Source organism: Dicentrarchus labrax, unplaced genomic scaffold (genome assembly GCF_905237075.1).
Source record: "Dicentrarchus labrax unplaced genomic scaffold, dlabrax2021, whole genome shotgun sequence".
In the NCBI taxonomy this organism is placed as follows: Eukaryota; Metazoa; Chordata; class Actinopteri; family Moronidae; genus Dicentrarchus; species Dicentrarchus labrax.
Genome location: NW_026136707.1, coordinates 26,970,070 through 26,990,807, shown reverse-complemented (window position 1 = coordinate 26,990,807; position 20,738 = coordinate 26,970,070). Strand labels below are relative to the sequence as shown.

Genomic DNA, 20,738 nt, shown 5'->3' with positions numbered 1-20,738 from the left:
TGTTTTTTCTGCTTAGATTTTGGCCTACAGTTGGTTGGCCTTTCCAGAGGTTTTAGCAGTTAACTGTTCAACAACGAAAATAAATCTATGGGAGTCAATGAATGCCCTTTCAAAGACTAGACATGGGACAAATCCTTTGGATATTACCCATAGTGTAATTTTACTGGTTATTTCTTTAGTTCTGCACTTTTGTAAGCAGTTTCAACCAATCCATGTCAGTTGATGATAAAACAATTGGCGCCAAAAATACTTTTGTACCCTGGTGTAAAAGTACAGGGATTAAAACAAGTTAATTTGTAATACAAATAATTATTTAAATGAATGAATTCAATAATTCAGTAATGCAAGTAAACTGAAAGTAATTAATGTTGAAAGCAGTGAAAGATGAAATGTTAACCGAGAGATTAACATACATTCATAATAAATACAGTAGAGTGTGAATAGTTGATTAAGTAGTTCCAATAAACTGTTCTATATAGTAGCTGAAGAACAGTGTGTGCTAAACTAAATAGGAATATCCACATTTGTGTCATGGGTTCATGCTGTTTCATTTGATTGGTTGCTGTATATGTCACTCAGTGTCACCTGTTGGTAATTGGCCGTAGGTAAGGGAGTGAGCCAAAAAGGGGCGGGAGGAAAAAGCGACAACAAGAGAGACAGGAGAATTGACAGAAAGAGAGAGAAACGTGGAGCTAAAGTAAAGTTCAGAAATAATGAGGTTATGGTAGATACCTTGCTGAATGTTTCAGTAACAGAAGAAGCTGTAGCTGAGGACAGTAACTTGGACACAGTGGATTAGGGCGCTTGAGTTTTGCCAGAGTGACTGTGCTAACTAAGCTAAAGCTAGCGAGTTGCTAGCCAAGAGGACGCCATTGCTGGCGGAAAGGACTGTTAGGAGCTTCCTGAGGAGGACTTTGCTTCTGCTGCCGTTTGCTTTCATCTTCATCTCTTCATGAACTGTTTCTCCAGGACTTATTCCAGACCGTGAGTTGGATCTTCTGTGTGACTGTTAATTGCCACTGAGGATAAAGATTTGTCTGCCGCACACTGAGCAACACACACAGTGCAACTTTTATTGTTTGTGTGTGTGTGTGTGTGTGTGTGTGTGTGTGTGTGTGTGGGCCCACTGTTTTGTTTGGACTTTAGTTAAGTAGCATATTTGATCTGAGTCTGATGAGTACAGAGAAATCATATTAAAGTGGTAAGAACTAGGAATGTTAGAGACCTGAGATCATTTAAGTTTTGAAATGTATTTTGATATTGCCAATTCCATGTTGTTTATTATAAGTGTTAAAGTGTATTTTGTTTACAATTAAGTATTTCAACTATAATATTTTTATTTGAAAGATCTATAAAGTCTATTTGTTAACTAACAAGGTAAATATTATTTGTGTTAAACTGGTTAGTAAACTATTGTTTAATTCATTTGAAAGAGTTGTCTGGGTCAGTTATTTAAAGTAGTGTAGAGTAAGTGTGATAGAGCCACTGCTTAGTCTGACAGTGTTGTTGGTTATTCATAAAGTATTGGGCTATAAAAAGTTTCACACAAAACAGGTCAACCTTCGTGGTAGCTACCTTATTAAATCGAACCCAAACACCCCATCGTTCAATTCCTAGGTGAGTTCCTTTAACTTAGGCATTTACTGAGTGTTGGGGTGATACACTTTAATTAAAGTTGATTATAGAAGTTACAAGGTGATTCTCCAGTGTTTTTTTTTTTAGCAAGTATTAGGTGAAAGTCTAGTAATGAATCTAGTAGTTAAATACATGCTCTAGTAGCTAACCCTCAATGCTCCCGTTAGCATTCCTCTATGTTCACAATAGTGTTCAAGATAGCAAACATTTTAAACATTTAACAGGTATGTGAAATACAAAAATTAGACTTTTCTATATATAATTCAACAATGTTTTCTTTCTGGAGTTTGTACTGTTCTTCCCATGTCTACGTGGGTTTCCTCAGGGTTCCTCCTACAGTCCAAAGACATGCAGGTTAGATAGGCTACTTGTAGGTATGAATGTCTCTCACCCAGTGCACACTCCAGCCCTATCTGCTCATAGGCTCTGTTGACTAAAAGAGAAATACATAAAAACAGCAGCAACAGGTATATTTCCCACCTGTTTTAAACAATAGGATGGCTGACTCCTACAGTCTTATGGAGCAGAGAGTTGTAAATGTTTTATTAAAATCACTTGTTATTGCTCAATAAAACAAGACAGTATAGGCATCACTACATAGACGAACCTCTACAGCTCTCACTACTAGAGACAGACAGATTGTCTGGGAGAGTCACTCTGGGCTGAAAGGAGGAGAGACGGGTATTCAGCAACCTCTAGAAAAGCTGACATTTGTTGTCTGATTTTCTTTTACTGTATGGGCATCAGTTTATCTTTTCCTGTGTGGGGATGCTTCTCTTCTATTTTGAAATCCTTTGTGTTGCCAAGATAAGATCAGTTTTGTTGTCACTCTGTCACACGTTGATATCAAAGGCAGGGGACAGGAATGTTGCATATCACACACTCAAACTGAAATGACTTTCTCCTCTTTTACTAAAAGGACCAGTATGTAGGATTTTGTGGCATCTAGTGGTGAACCAACTGAATACCACTAAGAGAACTACAGTGGGTGGAAAACTTGTCAAAGAAACAGCGGTGACAAGAGACGACTGTTGTGTCTCCTCACGTGACCTGTGTCTTGGCAAAAAAGTGACACCAGAACACACCACACCGACAACAGCAAACAACCATCTAGTATGTACATTCAACCGATGTGCGAGAGGTTAGTGCTCCCCTTACCAGCAGGTGGCAGTAGTCTTCATTCATCATTCAAAAAATAACACTGGAAGACCTAGGACTGCAGATGTGCCATATGGATGAAATATTTGTTCACTTGTTTCTCTTCTCGTCCACTGATTCACTTAAGCTGAACAGCCAATCAGAGTGATTTGTCTCACCGATGGTACCCGCCGCCAATTCAACATGCTCAGTTGGTTGGAAAAGCAGTAGATGAGAGTCGACAGGTGTTTGATAAATTGATCATACAACTACAACCACAGCCTCCACCTGTCTACCCAAAACACACCTGGCTGGTTGGGTGAGTATATAAGGTTGTCATGAAGTCACCTAACTAAACAAGAATGCCTCCAAGTTCTACATAATTCATAAATGTAGTTAATATAGCAATTTTTAGATCATAAAGTCTGTTTTACTCCCTTCGCTCTGCCCTTTGCTCTGAGGTTACCACTCCACTCTTTTTATATTAATAAATAAATAACGTATATGGCAGCTGCAGTCAACTCAATTGTGGCGGCGGTTGGAGGTATAAATGCTCGAAGTTTTATTTTACTACCTTCTAGGCTTCAGAAAACATCAGAAACACATTTAGGTAGAGTTGTGGGCTGTAAACGGGTGGCTGTGGCTCAGAGGCAGAGCGGGTTGTCCACTAATCGGAAGGTTGATGGTTCGATCCCGGCTTCTCCCGCCATGTGTCGAAGTGTCCTTGAGTAAGATACTGAACCCCAAATTGCTCCTGATGCTGTGCATCGGTGTGTGAATGTCTGTTTCTGTTCGATGGACTTTGCCATCACTGTGTGAAATGGTGAATGTGGCATGTAGTGTAAAAGTGCTTTGAGTGGTCGGAAGACTAAAAAAACGCTATACAAGTACAGTCCATTTAGACTCGTAGTTTTCTACAAGGTTTGGGTACACACTTTATAATGAGTACACACTATTAAGCATTAGTTAAGCATTAATAGATACTGAATTCATCATTCATAACGCAGTTTTCTGACATGAATACACATTAGTAAGTAGTTTATAAACCCAGTTAAAAATGTTTTATTCATCATTGATAAGCACATTAGTTATGGATTAGTAAATACTGAATTCACTATTTACTAATCCATAACTAATGTGCTTATCAATGATGAATAAAACATTTTTAACTGTTTATAAACTACGTACTAATGTGTATTCATGTCAGAAAAATGCATTATAAATGATGAATTCAGTATCTATTAATGCTTAACTAATGCTTAATGTGTTACCCAACGTTTGTACAAGAGCGTCTTGGCGGTGCTGGTGTTAATGGGCAAGTTAAGGTATCTCTGGCTACCATACCAAACATTTTATATTACGGTGTTGTCAGAGAAAAAAATAAGGAATTATTAAGGGTACTTTAAGGTTTGTTTTATTTTAAGCCAAAATAACTTGAACTTGCTATCTGCCACGTATTGGTCCATAGTGCGCCAGCAAATCCAAGGTTCCCAGCGATTCCATGGAAATAAACTGATTTTACTGTGAAGGTTTGCTTTCATGAATGTCAGTCTGACAGAGGCTATGACAACATCAAACGGATGCCAAAAAAGATCCATTATCTTGTAATGTTTTATTATTCTAATGGTAAATAATGAAGTCATGAATAATGAATAGATTATTGCTGTAACCGGTATGCCTGCAGTAATAAATGGAGCACATCATGTGCAAAGTATTTAATTAAGAACATTAGTAAATGCCATTTAAGAGCTATTCCAGTTATAAATATATCCTTGCTGTTTCTTCTTAGCAGTACATAATGACAATACAGTCTACATGAGAAAAATAAGTCATTGTTCATCCAGAAACAATCTGCTGCCTTTTAGAGCCTGCCACCTGACTTGTGACCCATAAATACAAATGCTACATAATTGCATGAATATTATTTTTCACGGGTGAGCCAAACAAATCAGTCTGTTTTCCATCTTCAAGGTTGTGCTCACCTCTGGGGGGGTGGTAAGTGCTAATGCAGCAGCACTTCCTCCATTTAGATCTGCTCCCTCAAATGGCAGTAAACATCGTCTTTGAGGAGAATGCAAATGCTGGGCATAAAGGTGGATCCATCAGTTTAATGACTGTGTTTATAGGACAGTTAGTGAATATCAAGATGATGGCTGAAGCTACAGCTGCCTCTAATTGTGAGGTAGGAGGCTGGACGCTTGCTGGATGAGGATTAACTTCAATAGGACCCAATTGGCTCCCTTTCCATCTATCCTTTCCACCCCTTTCTTCTTGTTTCCCCACCTCCTTCCCTCCATCCTTGTTCCCTTTATTTGCCTTGTCTTTTCCCCTTTCTTTAACATTCTGATACATCCCTCTCCTTCCCTTCATTGCTCTTTTTTTCCTCTCACTTCAAACGCTCTTTGTATCTGCGCACAGTTGTGTTTGTGGAGCTCATGTTGATGGTGTTGATATCGATCGACAGAGGCAGAGTTAGGAAGTAAATTCTTTGAATAGCTGCTGTATGACCTGATTCTAGAGTTGTGTTTGTGTGTTTGTGCTGCGGCTTACACGATGTGTGCAGCTGCTGCAACTGGGCAACAGTTTAAAGGAGCTTTCAAAATGGACAGACGTGCGTGGGATTGCTGGAAATGTTCTCATCTCTTGCCGACTAGTTAACCTTATTACTTTATAGGGTTTCTGCCATCGGGATATGGCAGAGAGAACCCTAATGTTTGGCTTTAGCCAAAGCTCAACTACTTTCAGTCCATCAGACTTTTATGTAACATAAATATGTTAATGTGGTATGCATGGCTCTTGCTAGGCAAGGTGGGCACCAGCTGGAAGGGGTCCACAGTGGAGAAATTACATTTTCTAATTAATTTCAGTTTTGTATTCTCACTGGAACAAGTTTTTAATGCAATTTACCAAAAAAAATAAATAAAAATCAATACTGCAGTTTTAAGTTTCTCCCACAATTTCATAACATTTTATTTTATTTTTTTTTAAGAAAAGCTGCCATTTTAGGCTGCGACAAGAAAAAGCCTGTGAAATTCTGGAGGGACTGTCTAGTGTAATTTCTGGATGACATAGCTGGCCAGGTGACATAGCATAAAGAGCAAGAAAGTGCCCATATGGGAGGATGGGGTGGATGGATGGCTCAAACTAACATAGGACCTTAACACAGGAGTCTGTTCATGTAAAACCAAAAGTCCTTGCTCACTTCTTTGTAACTTGCCTAAGTCATTACTCATGTTATGTATGTAACATAACTTACGTTACATACTTATTTTAACACAAAGCACAGGACACAACTAAGTAGTTTTTGTGCCTGTACCGAACCAATCTGCAACCGTTTAAAGTCCTAAAATGTAAAATGTTTACTACACGCTTGAACAAGTGTCGACCTCCATGGCTGCAAATGAAGCAAACACAGAAGTTACAAAAACTAGTGGTCTTAGTGTGCTTGTACAGGTATTTATTGAAAGACAAAGAAGAAAGAAATGTGTTGATGACATGACACAGAAGTTGAATATAGTTAAACTATAATTAAAGTACTATAATTATTATAAAATAGTAATGAAATGAAATCCCCTGAGGCACCAGGGAATGGTCTTAGAAGTAACCCTGGTGGTGTGTATGAAAAAAATCTGCAAATGCCTGGCTCCTTGAATGCCAGATATTGTGAATATTTACAACCTTTCCATCTGCTAATTTATAGAGAACACTCTCCCTGTGATCAGAGACATTTATCACACCCAGTACTCTCCTTCTAATTGGTTTGGTTTTATTTGATTCTTAAAACATAAAACAATCCAATTCTCAGCTCTTTGAATCACAGACAGGCTTATCATTCTAGATGGATTGCAGGGAAGTGCCACTACAGTGAATAGCAAATTAGTCCAAATGGTTGTTGTGACCCAAGATTACAGTTATTATTAAGTCTAAGATGAGCCTCTCCATCACTTATCCGACAAGCTGCGGGAGTAGACCTAATGAGTGATCTGATACATTATGCACAATGGAACTAAATACACCAGAGGAGGATGTTCTCAAGATTTTTGTTACTATTATAAGACAACAAGTCCAGATTTAAGCGTGCAAGACGAGAATCGCGAGAGAAACTGATGTGGACCCTAGTAGCAGAACGTCCTTTGATCAGTATTGTCAAATTTAATTCAACCTGTTAGCCAGAAATAGTTAATTGAAGGTATCCTTTATCACTTCCCCTGTTTAGTTCCCCCGTTGAGTGTGTGTTACATCCCCACTGCTATGCATTCAGCGCTATGAGCCAGAGCTAATGTCTACCTTCCAGTGAAAGCAGGCAAACCCGGGAGCGAAGACAATTTCCCCTGACTAACAGCGCCTGTTGGACTACAGAATACAGTTCGGCTCCCTGCATCCCATGGCTGGGTCAGTTAGGTTAGCCGCATAGCTGACTGAGCTAACGGCAGTTAGAAATTGCTAACAGCATGTACAGTTAGCAGCAGCTAATTAGCGGTTAGCTACTTTAGCAAGTAGTTAAAACTATCCATCCAGCAGGAAACTCTGTAGACTTAAAGCTTAGCAGCCTGAGGACATCAGAAGGAAAACCAGAAAATATTTTCACCAAAATCACTGAATAAAGTTTTGCTTTTGTATAGTCATCAGTGAGGCCCAGCATAGATGTCTGTAATATATTGGCCCTCAGAAACAGCAGATACTGGAGTGTAGGTGATGTATAATGCTAGACATATGAAATAAAAACTTTCACTTTGCCTTCATGCCTGAGCTTTTGTCATCAATAAACCGGCGTACAAGAAAGTGTAGTGATCAAAAACAGAAACAAGCCTTTTCTCCCCTGATAAACTCATAGCATATCACAGTTGAGCAAATGATGTGTTGGTGGATAGGTGGAGAGCATGAGGCCTTGGGAGGGGGGGGGGGATTTTCTGATTTGCAGGTGGAGATGAGGCAGTGGAGAGAAAACAAGGCTGGATTACCTCATGTAGGAGTGAGGACCAGGGAGTGGGGGAAAAGGCCACATCCTCGAGCTGTGCTTCTCCGCCCATATGAATAATACATCCAGAATTCATAATGCATGATCAAAGTTATGCGAGTTATCCTGCCTGTCACTGCTCCTTACTTTTATTCATCTGGTTGGGTGAAAATGCAGTGAGCCTCTGCTTTACTTTAGTTTATACGCTTTACCGACTGTAGACATGTACAATCCCAAGATCAAGAAATATCTTAGAAATTCTCTCATTAAATGTGTTCCATGTATTATATAATGTACAAGTCTGTCTTCAAACAATACTCACATGCCCACATGTACATTAAAACAGATTTAGCTTGCTCTAACCATTCCTCCTGTTCATACTGGGCTCATTAAATGATCCTTTCATAATGCACACATAACGCAAGTGATTGGGGATGAAATCCACAGTGTAAAGATAAATTCCAAAATTGAGCTGAAGTCAGTATGAGTTTTAGCATTAGTTAGTTAAAGGTCCAGTGTGTATTATTTAATGGCATTTAGCAGTGTAGTTGGAGATAGCAACTCACTCGCTTCACCCTCCCTTTCTGCATGTAAAACCCGAACAGCACTATCTACTAGTGTTTGGTTTGTCCTTTCTGGGCTACTGTAGTAACATGACAGTTCAACATGGTGGACTCCATGAAAGGTAACCTGTGGCATCACTGCTGATAAATAACTGTGACCACTGCAGAGTCATGTGACCCTGGAATGAATGCCGATTGTACCCTTTCCCACTGACAACAAAAGCCAGATGTCAGTGGCTGTTCATTGAGTGTAAGGGGGGCTTTATATTGAGATTCATTAGGAAACAGTAACACCTGTTTGACCAGACTATTGTTTTAAGACCAACTTGAAAAAAGGGAAACTATCCTTTTTAAGGGAACTGTTTCCTAAATTAAACAGATGCCTCTTGTATCTTGATATTTGGCTAAGTGCTTAAACCAACCATGGATCATTTTAAAGCCCGAACTGTATTATTTGTTGAAACAACTTAACTTCTTCTCATCTCCATATGCCCATATACTCAGTTTTATATTAGTATATTGCTTTTTTGATGTCCCGCTATAAAATAATCCAGCAGTGTCTGGATTCTAGTTGTAGCAGGAAGAGAAAGTAATGAAATTATGTTTGCGGCTATATGGTATGTGTCTTAACCTGAAAACAACCAGGACACCTCCTATGTTAATATGACATGATGACTGAGCATGTGTTAAATTTCAAACCTCATTGATTTTTACTACAGCCCATCAAAAGAAATGCCAAGGTGACACTGCTGGTTTCTTTATTAGGGTATTTATTTGTTATAATATGATTGTCATTAGTATTACTGGCCCCTTTTAGTAGAGTGCCTGTCTTGTGTTACCTTTGATCTATGGTTGTTGCCATTGTTCGCGCCACCTGAAGCCAATATGCACAGTTCTCATGTTCTGCTGAGTCCAATCAAAATGTCATACATGAGACCTGTGGGGTTGGGTTGGTTAGTTTTAGGCAGTCTGTTTATTGTGATATTCACTGTAGGATCCAAATTTCTCATTTCAGTAAAAATTTTAATTTTATCTTTGTCGCCCAATCTATTATTTTTATATTTCCTTATGAAAATGTCCCAGGTATGACCCCTGTATTATATGGCATGGAGCAGGCCCTTAGGAAGGCACAGGTAGAGCAGTAACAAACTGTTTTTGGCTGCATTTCAAGTGATCAGTTTATTTTACTGAATCATTTAGTTTTTATAGATATAGAAAGCTATGGGGCGTTGTATAGTACTATATTCAAATTCAAACATTTTTACCAAATGTTGTATCACTTATCATTGTATCACTGTGTTTTGTTTGGACTCCTATGGAGCGTGTCAAACTGCATTCTTCATCTTACCTTGAGACTCAAAGTAAGTCTGGACCTTCTCAGATGAATGGCAAGTCAATCCGGACTCAGTCCATACCTTGTGTTATAAATGCAATTTGTTATGTGTAATGTTTTCTAACAGTATGGTGGGTGCTTAGCATTTTTCAACTGCTGTTGTTGAAATGAATAAAATAAAAAAATTTAAATAAAAAAATTAAACAATCCTGAAATTGAAACTTGAATAAAAATCATAAGTTTGAGAGCCCCTGACATAGAGTCAATAACTGGAGTGGGATCGCATGTCATATCACAGTGGTAAACGTTATTCTTGTCTTAAGAAATATCGGTCTTAAATGTTGAATATTGAGTTAATATTGTAAAAATCTGTGAGTTCAAAAGTCATGTACATTCAGTGTTCCCACTCTACACACTGCACACCTGAGCTTCCTGGAAGCGAGCATTCCTCTTTGTTCACCTCCTTTGAGGTGACTCATGTGTTGTTTTTAGTTGTTCTCTACAAATGATTTCCTTGTTCTTGTGGAGGCTCTGACTTGCTGTTTAACAATTTGTCCATCCTAAAGCCCTTTGAGACTTTGTGTGGCCCTTAATCACAGGTAAACACACTTGACATCCCTTAATTTCCAAATCATTTTGCTGTTGAAGTTGCCAAGCGCTTCGACCCTGGGCTTATTAAAAGTTTAATTACAGTGATCTCAGAGGGGACCTCAGCCAAACTTTTTCTCCTCTCGACCAGTTTATATGTACAGTACAGCTTCACCACACAGTGTTACATACTATTTGTTGGCCCTATTGATTGCAGTGGAACAAAACACAGCGTTTTTATTTTTTGTGCTGTTGTTTTGTGAGCTGTATCCTGGGGAAGGATTACAGATGAGGCGCCTTGATGGCTTTGTCGTGTTTTCATTCAGCCCACAGCCGGCGGCAGACTGAGCTTGTTGCTGCAGTAACGGATTATGAAGAAGTGATTTACACATGGATTTCCCATTTTTAGTAGCTTTGCTTGTAACTCTGCTGTTGGCTAATAGAACAAACAATGCAAGGCTGCTGCTATTTGTTGTCCCTGTAGCACAGCACCTGCCACCCAGTGGGACATACAGTATCACTCTGTGTGCTCCACAGCGCACAAACCTGCAGGAAAACCGGTATATTAGAAGTGTTTTACAGGGGTGTGTGTGGCACCTGTACAAATACACTTTAAACAAAGCCTAACATTATTCTACAGCAGTGGATATTTCATATTACATTCAAAACTGTACAATGAACCAAAATAGTGAACTCAGTAACTGCAAGAAGTTTGTGTAAAACAAATGATTTGGATGAATTTTGAGCAGATTATTTGCTGTTTAGGAAACAGTTTATACAATGCTATGTCTGTATTATGTATTTTTTAAAACTTATTAACTATCATACAGACTTATTCAGCTTATTTTTTGACAAATTCAGTGTTTTCTTGTCCCTGACATTTGACTTGTTCTATTAGACAATTAACAATTTAATTAATTTACATTTACTTTTCTTCAGATGTGAAACAAATGCTGAGATAGGTTGGGAAGCAGTGATCTAATGGTTCTACATTTCAAATTGAGTCCCCTCTAAGGATAGACCTCACACCCTCAAATTCTCCAAAACTCTCCAAAACTCCCCCAAAAAGCCCTTTAATGGAGAAGAAAATGGAAGAAACCTTAGGAAGAGAAACAGAGGAGGGATTCCTATCCCAGGGCAGACTGACAAGCAATGGATATATTCCAGTGTATACTGGAGCACATAGAGGTAAGGTAACAAACTTTAAGGAATTATTAATGTTTTGTCTTCAGAGTCGGTCTGAACAGAGACTCATGTTCTCTTAATCTTAACCCTCATAACCTCCCTTAATTAGAGATTCATTCAACGTAGGCTGGGGAAAAAAGGAGAGAGGACAAACATGACATTGTTTTCATCTTAATACAATCTTAGAAAATTTTAAAACACATTTCGTAACATTTCATGACATTTCATACGTAAGACCCTGTGTCCACAAAATGTATCAAAATATAAGCTATTGATATATACACTGGTGAGCCTTAACATTATGACTATCTGCCTAATATTGTATAGGTTCGCCTTTTGCCCCTTATCAGTCCTGAGCCATCAAGGCAGGGACTCCTCCTCCACTAGACCTTTGAAGGTGTGCTGTGGTATCTGGTACCAACACGTTGGCAGCAGATCCTTTATATCCTGTAAATTGTGAGGTGGGGAATCCATGGATCAGGAGGGAGGGATTAGTAGGGATGGGGATCGAAACCCGGTTCTATCAAGGACCCGGTTCCACTTTTTTCAAAACCCGAAAATCAATAACATTTGGACTTATCGATACCGCTATCGAGTCTCGTCGTTTTTTTTTCTCCCGTAGGTCCTGTAACGTAATTGTGTCCCTCGAGTCGCGTCAACGCATTTAAATCTAATCAATCCAATCACTGCAGCGTGTCCACCAATGGTTTTGAATGAAATTGTAAGCCAACAGGTATTAAAAGTAAAACAAGTGAAGTCTGGCAGTTAACTTCGCTCACGAGGATGGCTGAACGGGCGAAAAGGTCAACAGTTTGGCTTCATTTTGCCAAGCTCAAAGATAAAGAGGAAGCGAAATGCAACTTATGTTGCAAAATCATTTCTTGTAAAGGGGGGAACACAACCTCAATGGCCAAGCACATTAGCATTGTGCATCAAATAAAGGCCAAATGCAGTACCTTCGACTGTCTCCGGGTTGAAAAGACTCTGTCTCCTCCTCCTCCTCCTCCTGCTGCTGCTGCCGCACCACAGACGGGCCCATCTTCATCATCCACTCAAAGTACCAGCGGTAGGCGCACACAGACTTTGCAGCTTGTCCCGTCAGTTAAAAATAGTTTTCCAATTGTGAAATCCATGTTGTAATCGGCAGCATACAAGCTAGTTCGTTTGAAAAGTAAATAAAGTTTCAGACGTGCTGCGTGATGATGTGTTCAGGTTGGCTCAGTAAAACGACTATTAGGTTAGGCATATTATTTATTTAATTTATATACATTATGACATTTTATTTTTCATTTGGTACTGCTGATATATTCTTTCTATTGTTAGTTTTATGTCATTTCAAAGTGGCCTATTACATTAGCCATGTTTATTGAAGGCTAGAAACGTTTTTGTTATGCTCACTTGTTCAGCAATAAAAGCAATACCAGTTCTGTTAAAAACATATTGTCACGTCGTCTTTCCACCAAATAGTGGTATCGATAAAGACTCGGATCGATTAGGAGTATCGATAAAAGGTATCGATATCAATAAATATTAACGATCCCCATCCCTAGGGATTAGGGAATTTGGAGGCCAAGTCAACAACTTGAACTCATCGTTGTGTTCCTCAAACCATTCCATACCATTTTTGCTTTGTTGCACAGCACATTATAAATAAAAATTGAAATTGAATTATACTACTGGAAGAGGTCACTGCCATATGGTTTCCATGAAATGGTGTATATGGTCTGCAGCATTAACTTTTTCAGCTATTTGGGCTATGGGCCAGCCTATGACCCTGTCTCTGGTTCACTACTTTTCCTTCCTTGGAGCACCTTTGATAGGTACTGACCACTGCAGACCAGTAACCCCCCACAAGAGCTGCAGGTCTGGAGATGCTCTGACCCAGTCGTCTAGCCATCACAATGTGACCCTTGTCAAAGTCGCTCAAATCCTCACGCTGCCCATTTTTCCTGCTTCTAACATCAACTTTGAGGACAAAATGTTCACTTGCTGCCTAATATATCCCACCCACTGACAGGAGCCATGATAACCAGATAATCAGTGGTATTCACTTCACCTATCACTGCTAAGACTGGCTGATCGGTGTATATTACAGTTTTTCTCGATTGTTTACACACATTTTCTGAAAGCATGCCTCATACCATTCTCAAAATGGTATTTTATTTTCAAATGACACACACAAACCATCATATGAATAGACATTTATAAGAACGAGTTGAACACTGATGTGCTCAGTGTAAAACACTATGATGAATGGAAAACACTTCTTCTCCATTCATCATAATGACTTAGGCCTTTTTTTGTTCAGTGTTACACTTACTACAGACAGTACATACATAAGTGTGTTGTAAAATATTTGAGAATATTGTTTTTATACTAAATAAATAAACACACAAATACACGGTAACAAATATATTTTATTTTTCCCACAAAAACAATGTACACAGTGACATCCCAACCAACACAAAGTTGCACATACAGTGGTCTGCATACAAAACAGAAGAATTTACTGTATACAGTTACTGTAAAAAAAAAAAAACTATGCTGCATCCTCTCTTCTGTTTCGGTCTGGCCACAGCACCTCATCCACGTCATAAGCAATGTTTTCCCTGGCCAAGCAGCGGGGGAAATATCGCCTAGCATGGCGAATCCAGCCATGAAAAGCATCAACTGCTATATCTCTACATGCGTCTTCCATAGCTTGGAGAAGGGGTATATGCGTTTGTGGATTTCGGTCATACACTTTCCATCTCCAGGCAGAAAAAAAAGTTCCTCAATAGGATTGAGGAATGGAGAATATGGAGGGAGATAATTAAAGCGTGGGTGGGCAGTGAACCAGTTACGAACCAGAGCAGCCCGGTGGAAACTTACGTTGTCCCAAATGACAACGTACTGCTCTGGGCCGTCTATCTGATCTGGTAGAATGAGTGTGTTGTGTAGGGTGTCCAGGAATGTGATCAGATGGGCAGTGTTGTAGGGGCCAAGGGTAGGATGGTGATGGATGACGGCGTGGTGGGTAATCGCTGCACACATTGTGATGTTCCCTCCGCACTGGCCAGGGACTTCAGCAATGGCACGCTGGCCGATGATATTCCTTCCCTCCTTCGTGTTTTTGTGAGGTTGAATCCAACCTCATCAATGAAGATGAACTGGTGCTCCACTGCAGCCACCTCTAGCTCAAGGACTCTCTGAAACACACATACAGACAATATCAGAAATAGACATGGAGTGGTCACTATTGTGAAGCACAATCATTATGATTACAATACTGAAATATGTATAATTTATCCAGTGTTGAGAGTATGCATCAATGGGGATTGTATAGGACTCACCTATGCACATAGTTATATCGCAATTCTTTGACTCTCTCTTTTCTGCGTTCAAATGGCACCCTGTAGACCTGCTTCATCCTCAGATTATTTCTGCACAAGACACGGTCCAGTGTTGATAATCTTACCCTATCAATATTTTGTAATATCTCATTGTTTTCTATTATTTTTCTTTGTATTTGCCGTAATGTTTTTGCGTTATTTTCTAGGACCATGTTCCTGATTTCAGTTTCCTGTTCAGGAGACAGAAGACGTTCCCGACCACCTTGTGTTGGTAATCTTTCAGTTCTGCCAAACAAAAAGTAAAATACTGTCAATACTGTGTACTGTTTATTTCTACAGTCCTACAGAACAGTCCACAGGCAATACTGTACTACTGTACTCACTGAGTACTGTATTGATATGCAGTACTGCAATTTTCTAGTGAGAGTAGATTTCTTACCTATTCTCATTTCGGAAAGTCCGGATGATGGATGCTTCAGTGTGCCTGCTCAAATTTGGCCGTACTCTTTGCCCAGCCTCCCTCATTGTTAGACCATGGTTGACCACATGGTCAACCAAAGTGGCTCGGATCTCATCAGAGATTACGGTCCTTGGCCTTGGCCTTCCTCGTCCTCGTCCTCCCCGTCCTCCTCCTCTTATTCTTATTCTTACTCTTACTCCTCTGGCTCTGGCTCTGGCTCTGTTTCCAATGTTGGCATCCATTGCTCCAAAACAGAAGAGCTCACCTGTTGCCCTTTTATGCTAAAGCTCTGATTGCTAATTGTAACACTGTGTGACAGGTGTTTGCCCATGTCAGTGTGCATAGTAGGGCAATTAACTTTAGAATTTTGAATGACAGTGTGTTCCTTGTGAAAACAAGATATTTTCTTCATGAAAATTGTGCCAATTGCAGAGAATTGTGTGTAGTGTTTTGAAAAAAGTGTGTTTTAGAACTGCAATTTGAGTGTAAAGCAGGAATTGTGCTTGTAGTTTAGCAGAATTGGTTCAGGGGGTCGGTGCATGAGTTACATGTTGTGGTCATTGTGTCTCAAGTACCAGTATTTGTGTGTAAACAATTGAGAAAAATTGTAATACCCCTCACCTAATAAGGAACTACTCAGCATAAACTAGAATAATATAACACAATAACACAATCTCTATAATGTCAGTTGATAAAAAAAATACCCATGTGAAAGATGTATAACATCCACCACTAGATTAAACAATTCAATTCAATTCAATTTTATTTGTATAGCGCCAATTCATAACAGAAGTTATCTCAGGACGCTTTTCAAATAGAGCAGGTCTAGACCGCCTAGGACAGACCCTTCGGCTCTAGGTGGGTGGCCGTCTGCCTCGACCATTTGGGTTGAGACAGACAGACAGACGTGCAGAGCAACAACAGTAGCAACAAATTAAGCATAGCGTTAGTTCAGGAAGGCCACGAAGTCAAGCTCAGCTCTCAATTCCAGCTATATCAGCTGATCACAGCTAATGTAAACACACATCTGCTGATGGCTCAGTTGATTCCTCCTAAGCTTCCTATTGGAAACCATACACAGTCAGCTGACAGCTCAGCTGATTCCCTCAAGCATCCAATTGGCGAATATCATGCATGGCGCCTTATTTAAGCTGCTTTAGCCTGCCTATCTTTGCTGCTTCCTCTACAAGCAGCTTTGCAACCCACCTCCACCCCAGCTCCTCCTTTTATGTTGTATCTAATTAATCAATGTCATTTTCTGATTGCCATTGATGCTTGCTCTGTTCTGTACCCTGGGGGGTCTCTGCTGCCTCTCTCCTTGGCTTAAACTTTTCCATGTATGCACATGGAAGGGCAGGGAGGTGTGCTCTCCCTGCCTTAAGGTTTTCCACGTAGGCACGTGGAAGGGCAAGGAGGTCCAAGAACAGAGCCATACCGCCAAATGTAACATTCTGTGATGATAGTAATAATAGTATCTGTAGTAACAATGATACTAATAATAATAATATCAGTGATATTAGCAATGGGAGTCAAGCAGGACCATGGCAGGAGGCTCCACCAGGATCCATGAGAACCTGCGAGACGAGAAAGCACAAGAACTCCGGGGAAGAAGTAAAGTTAGTAACATGCATTAATGGAACATGAAAGAGTGCAGAAAGAGAGAGAGAGAGAGTAAGAGAGGAGCTCAGTGCACCATGGGAAATCCTCCGATAGTCTAGGCCTATAGCAGCATAACTAAGGGATGGTTCAGGACTCACCTGATCCAGCCCTAACTATAAGCTTTATCTAAGAGGAATGTCTTAAGCCTACTCTTGAATGTGGTGAGGGTGTCTGCCTCCAGAACCACAAATGGAAGCTGGTTCCACAGGAGAGGAGCTTGGTAACTGAAGGCTCTGGCTCCTGTATGTATGGTGCTTTGGTACAATACAATGTGTATATTTGTTTTACCTTTTCTAACCCCCATATTCCAGCAGGTATGACAGCACTGACTGCAGAGCTGATACCTCCTGTTCAAGACAATGTTCAAAATTCTACCAGAAGTGCTGCAGTGCATCCCAGTAGTGTCTCTCCACTCTGCTCCATGAAGAATACGCAGCTGGTCTATTTTTGATGGAAGCTACGACCCAGAGCACAGAGCAGATCGCAATGGCAGGAAGTCAAACACAGAAACAGCATAGATAATCCTGTCAATTTTCAAAATAAAATACCTACTCTTAGAGCATGCCTTTTTCCTTTTGAGTTGGTTAAAGCGTATGTAACCCCCTCCTTCAGTAAAATTAGTATTAATCAGGATGAGAAAATCATGAAAAATATGGATGTATGAGAGCTCCAAGCAACTCTCAGGCGCCATCACACACATGCTTCTCCATCATGGATAGGAGAAAGGAAACAGGAGGACAGAGAGACAGGGGCAACATTCACACAAGAGAAAGAGAGAGACAAGATGAGGGACTGAATCTTCCTGGAGGAGAAAAATCCCAATCCAACACGTTTGAAATGAGAACACCGAAAGCTAGGGGAGAGAGTGAAAACAGATGACAAGGAGAAAATAGGGAGGGAGAGATAGGATAGACATGCAGCTTAGGCACTCGTTCTTGTGGGACAACAAACAGTGTTTTTTAGAAAGTGTACAGTATTCACAATTGACTGTAAGTACTGTAGCATTCAGCTGAAAAACTACATCAATTATCTCAAAAAGTGATTAAATTACCATTTTATGCCTTCAAGAAAGATAGAGCCATGGGTAGAGGTGGGGAGTTGTTGTTTTATATTAAGATCACATATCATGCACTGTAATGGGATGCAAATTAATTTTAACAGATTATATTGAAAATGTTATTAACACAAACTTAGTTTTTGCAAGTTCAAAAGATTCTTGATGAAGCAGCTTTTACTCGTAATTGACACTAACTTAGTTTTATAAACATTCCTGATTAAGTACATTTTACTATGTATTTTATTTACAAACTACAAATGAAAATTACAAAATTAAGTCAGTGTCTGTTAGAATTAGTAAAGCTACTTGATCAACAATGTGATGCAAAAGTTATTTTAACACAAAAAACTGTTGAAATGTATTACATTACAATTGAAGTCATTTTAAGTGACACTAACTTAGATTTGTAAGTTAAAGAAACATTCCTGATTAAGTACTTTTTACTAGGTATTTTGTTTTCACAGTACAAATAAAAATTACAAAATTAAGTTAGTTTTACTTAAAATTTTAAATGTAATCAGTTTTTTTGTTAAATTACAGTGTGTAAAGACATCCAGTGCTCTGTTGAGAATCTTTCTAGATGTCAAACTGTTGCTACAAATGTCTTTAATCCTTGTTGGAGTTCACACTGCCCTCTGCAAAATCTGTATCCTCTGAAAATGATGCACTATTTTTAGGGAATGCAGGAAGTCATTATTACGGGCAATTTTAATGTCAACTGGGAAAAAAGGCACTGAGACAAATCGCAAATTTGACCTCACACAGCTAGGAAAATTACTCCTTAGAGCCAGAAAGCTCACTAAAAACGGGTCCTAGTTGTCTTCTTACACAAAACCCTGTCAATTCAGTGAATATACTCTCTCCTGAATAATGGTGATATACAGAGACTAATGAAGGACAGAGTCATGCCCATACAACATTTTTTAAGACAAAGTTATTGACTGACAGACACATTTTCACTTAACTAGGAAACAGGGTAACAAAGGACATCCGAGTAGCTAAAGCAAACGTAGTTGTTGGTGTGACAGGTGAAGCTAGAGGAAAACACAAACAAATCGGGAACGATTTTAAAAACCTGGAGCAGAACAACAAGATAATAATACAACAAAGCAGCTAGAGACAAACAATCAAACGTTACGTAGGTCTTTAAGGGTGCATACTAAACCCACCAGGAGGTGGGGATAGGCAATAAATAGTTAGGCAATAAGTAGTAAGGGTACGCATGTGGGCAATAATTGAAAATTGCCGGTACTGCCGGTGAGCATCTGCTCTTTTCAGGCACTGATTTTACCCATCATCTTCAAAATCAGAGAGAAATGCGTTGCAGAACAGCTGACTACTCACCACAGTCACCATTATTCCAAACATTGCTAGAAGACAGCAAATTCAGAAAATCAAACTTAAACTGGACAAAGGATATATTCAGACTAAAGGAACACATTTGATACTGTTAATGACCAAATACTCTTTTCTGAAATTGGCGATTTTAATTCCTCATCTAACATGCTGAATTGGTCTTATCTTCTGTAAAATACGTGGGCCAAAAGTTGCTGAGGTAAATGGACTGTACTTTATTGCCCCTTTCTAGTCTTTCAACCACTCAATGCACTGTACACTACATGCCACACACATTCATACACTGATGGCAGTGGCTGCCTCCAACTGGAGGAATATGGGGTTCCGTTTCCTTGCTTAGGGGCACTTCGACAGCGAGAGGAGCCAGGGATCAAACCGCCATTAATGGACAGCCTGCTCTACCTCTGAACCACAGCCGAAATCCTTCTGGTACTTTTATAGAATGGAAAGTTAGAGACTGGTTGATTATCATTCAGAGACCATGGTGTGGTTTCCTAAGCGGAGGTTTAACCACAGTAGTGCTAGTGGGGACAATGTCAGTTGTAAGTAATAAATTATCAATATTCAGCATTGTAGGTCCTAGAAATGGCTCGAGATCTTTAAAAAATTAGCTGGGTAGGGGGTTAAGAAAGCAGGTTGTTCATGTAATGAAGTCCCCTTTTGTTTAACCCTGTGGGCTGGGGTACAGGGGCTACCAATTGAGAAAGGCCGTCTGTTTTTTTTTTTCATATTTCAGGTTTCAGGTTTTTAGAACTTCATGTGTCTTCAAGAACTTCTTGACTGGTGAAAACAGAATATTGAGAATGAGCAACCTTCATTGTTTCTTGTATTCATTTAGGAGACATGGCAAATTTTCATACATCCTTACATGTATCTGCACATGATAATTTACAGTAACTTTACAATCATTAGTAACACTTTTGAGACTTTCCATTGCAGAACAGGCAACATGGCACCACTTCCATAAAGGGTCTCTCTACAGGAAGGGCAGGTGGATCTCAGACGCCATAATCTGGTCATGCTCCATTAGTCCTCCGTGGGTCTCAATCTGTGTAATCTGGTCATGGCTTGTAAGGTCCGTGTGGTTCTCCCCCAGTGGAATTTAGGATTATGTCTGTAAATCTCCTGTGGTGGGGATCAGAAGCGGATAAACGCCTGTGACTTTCCCTTTTCACTTGCTTTCCCCTGAACCGCTCAGCCCCGTGTTTACTGGGCCAATAATCTCCAGTTGCACACAGACCAAGAAACACAACAGCCTAACCCCTTTTATTTCTTTCAACTCAGGGAAGAAATGTATTGTCTTCTGATTCAGCATCATATTACGCATGGTGTGATTTAAACATTTTTTTCATCCCTTACAGCCATGTGAGGATTTAGTTGTGTTTCCACTCCTTTTTGTCAGAGTCCAAGACGCTGCCATTGTTTTTGTTGCATGATAAGTTTGGATAGACCTTGTGAATTTCACCTACAATTTAA

At 39.6% G+C, this 20,738-nt stretch overlaps 1 long non-coding RNA gene across 2 annotated transcripts; it reads left to right on the top strand.

Annotated features, from left to right (window-relative positions):
• Positions 1-640: 640 nt before the first annotated feature.
• LOC127367488 (uncharacterized) lies at positions 641-17,443 on the top strand. 2 transcript variants are annotated; one of them, XR_007885484.1, is made up of 5 exons: positions 641-984; positions 2,555-2,776; positions 2,921-3,091; positions 11,229-11,401; positions 17,161-17,443. It is a non-coding gene; the product is annotated as an uncharacterized LOC127367488 (long non-coding RNA). The 2 variants fall into 2 exon arrangements; XR_007885485.1 differs by lacking the exon at positions 11,229-11,401 and having other exon boundaries at positions 17,161-17,438.
• Positions 17,444-20,738: the final 3,295 nt, after the last annotated feature.